At 49.4% G+C, this 5,000-nt stretch overlaps 1 protein-coding gene across 1 annotated transcript in view; it reads left to right on the top strand.

Moving 5' to 3' along the window:
- tcf4 (transcription factor 4) overlaps window positions 1-5,000 on the top strand; it is a 101,296-nt gene that overhangs the window by 661 nt on the left and 95,635 nt on the right. The gene's annotated exons all lie outside the window — the stretch shown is intronic.

Genomic DNA, 5,000 nt, shown 5'->3' with positions numbered 1-5,000 from the left:
GTGTGAGTGTGTGCGTATGTGTGTGTGGTTGTGTGAGTTTGTGCGGAGTGTGTGCTTGTGTGCGTGGTTCTGCTGCTGTTCTACATGCGGGCGTGGATCAGGAGGTTGTGTGTCCCCTTGCAGGTGCAGAATACCTCCACTTGTGTTGGAGGAGGATTTCTGCTCCCTGCAGCACATTTTGGGTTTATTCTGACATGAGGGTATAATTTAGTCTGGATCCACCCGGCTTACTTTAGCCAGTTAGAGTGCTCCGTTGGAAGCAGACTCATGCTCTTGTTTACCAACAGAGGATCAAAGCGGGCCACCTTTGTCCTGTTAGTACCACGGTGGTCCTGGTAGTCCAAATACCTCCAGCCTGTATTAGCAATCGTTGCATCGCTTAATGAAATCACCTGCAGACCGGCTCTGTACAGAGCCGGTCTGCAGGTGATTTCATTAAGCGATGCATTGAGAGCCGGTCTGCTATTGGTGGGCTCTCCTCACAGCGTGGGAGCGGAGCCCGGCGGAGGGCTTTGTGTAGCGAGCTGCACTTGGACGCTCACTCAGTACGGTGGAGATGCTTTGGACTCCTGGAAGAGGTGCACGGAGGACTCTCACCCCTCACCCACTGACCGGGGAGGAGATGCGTGCCGTAGTAGAAAGGATAGAAATATGACATGAAGAGTGTAAGAAAGATATGCTGTCCGACATTGGGGTGGAACGGTCTTAATTAAGGATGAACAATTCTGTAAATGTAGCCTGGTCTGTCCTCAGAGGAGGAGTCAGCTCTCCTCCTCTGTCTCCTTCTCTCTCTCCTCCTCTTTCTTATTTTCTCCTCCTTTCTCCTCTCCTCCTCTCTTCTCTTCTCTCTTTCTCCTCCTCTCTCTCCTCCTCCCTTTCTCCTCTCGCTCTCCTCTCTCTTCTTTTCTCCTCTCTCCTCCTCTCTCTGTCCTCTCCTCCTCTCTCTCCTCTCCCCTCCTTCCTCTCCTCTCTCTCCTCTCCTCTCTCTCCTCTCCTCTCTCTCCTCTCCTCCTCTCCTCTCTCTCCTCTCCTCCCCTCCTCCTCTCTCTCCTCTCCTCTCCTCTCCTTTCCTCTCCTCTCCTCTCCTCTCCTCTCCTCTCCTCTCCTCTCCTCTCTCCTCCCCTCCTCCTCTCCTCTCCTTTCCTCTCCTCCTCTCCTCCCCTCCTCTCTCCTCATGGTGTTGGTGTGGGGAAGCCATTTTGTGTGTGTGTTGCGGGTGTGCGCGGTGCCAGGACGTGTTCTTTGTTTACCGGCGTGTCGCGGTGGTGTGGGCTCGCCGCTGCTTGTTCCCACTCTGAATACAAATAGACGGCCCTTGTTGTTGTTGTTGTAGGGTGGCAGAGCTGCGGCTGTTTGGACATGTTCGGCTGTGTGTCTGTCATGTTCGGCTGTGTGTCTGTCCTCCGGCTGCGAGGCCGCCGCTGCACCGCTAACATCGGCGCGCGTCGGCATTTTGGAAATGTTTTTATTTATTTAAATGTGTAATTGTGGATCGGATACGCACGTTGCACCTTTCAACATATTGCCGCCTCTTTCAGACACATGTCACACTTACACACACGTACACACACACACACACACACACACACACACACACACACACACACACACACACACACACACACACACCACTCTCCCCCTGCTGTGGCTTGCTGCAGGCCTTCTGATGAGCCTGTAGCTGTGTGAATGTGGCTAATTAAAGCTAGCGCCGCTGATTAGAGATAGCACAGAGCTCGAGCTAGTTAATAGCTAGAGGAGCAAGTAAGTGTTAGAGCTGTTGGCACACAGCTAGATATGCTAAGTACGGCTAGCACAGGGCTATGAAAGCTTACTAGAGAGACAAGCTGTATAAAACATTAAATCAAGTTCATCCAATTTAAAGTTCAAAAATCAAGTGTGATGTCACCTGTTCACGCCCAACCACAAGGTTAATGTCGTGCTGGTTCATTTTATATTTTTTTATCATGTTGTTGCCCTTGGATTTAGATTTAGATTTTGGGATTCCATGACAATTCAAACTCCTAAATATGTGTGTGAGCAGAGGGAGAGAGTGGTGTGTGCGTGTGTTTTATTTTGTGTGCATTATTTATGTGTATTATTGTGTCTATTTTATGTGTGTGTCTGTGTGTGTATTTGTGTGGGTTTGTGTTATTGTGTATTAACTATTTTTGCATAATATGGTGTGTTTAATTGTGTATTATTGGTGTGTTTGGGGGGGGTCGGGTTGGAATGAAGGTTTGGGGGATGCAGTGGGATTTGGGGGGGTCGTTAGGGCAACCTGTCGTCATGCCAACATGCTCTTGGCAGCGCGGAGAAGGAATTGCTTGATATCGTGTGAAATGTTTAAACGTCTGCTAAACACCGCGGCGAGGGGGTCCATGTGGTGTGTGTTGTTGTGTACTTGTGTGTCTCTCTGTGTGTATTTGTGTGTAGGTTTAGCTTCAGTACACACCAGGAGGGAACCGAGATATGGTGATACGTGACAACACTTCCGGCCGCTGTTCTGATTGGCTGACATTCCCAGATAATCCAACTTTACACACGTTGGTTTTACTGAAGACCACCCGACAACAAACGTTGATCGGGTCCATGTCTTCTGACACATCGTCTTCTCCTTTGAAAGAGTCAATGTCTCCCATGCCGTGATGATGAAACATGTCGATGGCAATGGTCAGCTTCTCTACCATACTGGGACCATGGGTATTGAATGAGTTATTCTGTAATGGTGCACAGATGAGGACGTCTGGATTCAAGCACTGCAAGTCCATGAATGACTCTTTGGATTGGTTCCCTTGTATCAGAACAAACATGAGCGTTACCCCTGGATAACAAAATGTTGGAGGAATGCTAAAAACATTCAAACAGAACAAATCGTGTGAAAATTTGTAAAAAGAAACAAATGTTGGAGGAATGAGAGTCCACACACGAGAGAGGTATCTGAAAACATCTAAACAACAACAAGCCTTCATGGTGTTAATTAAACCCTCTTAGTCTGGCTCCATCCTACCTGTGTGTGTGTGTGTGTGTGTGTGTGTGTGTGTGTGTGTGTGTGTGTGCTCACGCGAGTATTTAGCGCCTCTCGTTGCTATATTTACAGCCGCCCTCCGCGGTGGTTTTTGAAATTCTCCAGGAAATCACCAAATCCACCGGCGCCGCGTTCCACGCTCATCGCCACGGTGACGGGAAGTGTGTAGGACAGGAAGAGGAAGAGAAGCGGGCTGGAGCGGCTGCCAGCGTGCGGCATTAGAGCGCAGAGGGATGGGAGTGCAGATAGACGCATGAGGCCTGTCTTTGTGGTGATGTTAATAGGCGTAGCTGATTATGGCGGGTGGAGGGGGGTTAATATTATCCTGCCACCGTTTCTCACAACACACTCGCACCAAGGTAGATAACACACTGCACACACACACACACACACATACACATGAGCACACACACACACACACACACACACATACACACACACACACACACACACACACGCACACGCACACGTACACACGCACACACCCACACACACTGTCTCTATTCAGTCAGATCTGCCTCTGTCACGGCCGTCAATCAGAGTATAAACATTGATTCTATTCTCATCAAAATAGAAACGCACACGAAGTGCTTTCTTAACACGACAATTACTCAAATACTCCCACCTTCTCTCTCTCTTTCCCTCTCCCTCTCTCTCTCTCTCTCTCTCTCTCTCTCTCTCTCTTTCTCTCTTTCTCTCTCTCTCTCCCCCACTATGTTTTTCTGTCGCTCTCTGTCTCTCTCTATGAGCAGCTTACTGAAACGTATCCTGCGGTGTTCTTAATTGTGCCATGGATTAGGCATTAATAGCCGTTTTTAGTATTATTATTATATTATATTATTAGCCTCATTTACCGTGTTAATGCTAATGACAGCTGTGCTAATAATGGCAGTGATTTCAAGGTTAGCATTAGCCAGACGTTGCCATTGAGTCTAGCGTGACTTATGTGTTCATTGCGACTCCTTAGGCCATCCACTGCTGTTTGTTACCCTAGCTGCCTAGTGCTAGCGACCAGTTGGCCTCTCTTGCTGGCTGCCAGTATCCAGGTGGCTACTCTAGCTGTTAGCAACCAGGTGGCTACTCTAGCTGTTAGCAACCAGGTGGCTCCTCGAGCCAGCAACTACAGACCAGTTGAATGTTACCTGGTTGGTTTGGCTGTTTTGGGGCCGGCAGAAGCTTAATTTGGTTTCTTCATATTTCTTTATAATTGTTTTTTTTTGGTGTGGTTTGTTAAGGTTAGTTGACGTGCTGAATGTTTTGTTTATCTTGCTGGTAATCATATTCAGAGAAAGTATATTTACCGTTTCTGTTCCTGTATTGTTGATGCTTTGCAGAGTTTCCCCCCCTCCCCCACCTCGTTCTGAGTGACATGCACAACTCTCTGACATCAGCGAGGTGTTGTGTGAGCACGTGCACAGCGGTGTGCACGTAGCCCACACCTGTTCCTATGGACTGAGACTAATTACCCACTCCTTACAACACAAAGAGAACGAGACGTCAAGCAGCCAATTACTGCTCCTCCTCCTCCTCCTCCTCCTCCTCCTCCTCCTCCTCCCTGCTCATCCTCCCTGCCCCTCACTCCTCTCCTCTCTCCTCCTCCCTGCTCCTCTTCCCTCTCCTCCTTGCTCCTACTCCTCCCTGCTCCTCATTCTTCTCCTAGCCCCTCCTCTCTCCTCCTTCCTGCTCCTCCCTGCTCCTCACTCCTCTCCTCACCCCTCCTCCCCCTGCGTGCTGTGTGTGTGTGTGTGTGTGTGTGTGTGTGTGTGTGTTGTGTGTGAGGTGCAGCAGTGTGTGTGACTGTGGCGGTGTTATGCGGTGGATAATTGAGAAGACGAGGGCTTGGAAGGCGACGCTCTTCTGAGAGGAAGAACATCTCACTCCTCCCACACACTCCTCGTCTCCTCCTCCTCCTCCTCCTCCTCCTCCTCCTCCTCCTCTCCCTGCACCTCTCCTGCTCTCCCCATCATCTTCCTCC

Source organism: Pollachius pollachius, assembly GCF_949987615.1.
Source record: "Pollachius pollachius genome assembly, chromosome: 18".
In the NCBI taxonomy this organism is placed as follows: domain Eukaryota; kingdom Metazoa; phylum Chordata; class Actinopteri; order Gadiformes; family Gadidae; genus Pollachius; species Pollachius pollachius.
This window is presented reverse-complemented; position numbering and strand designations above follow the sequence as displayed.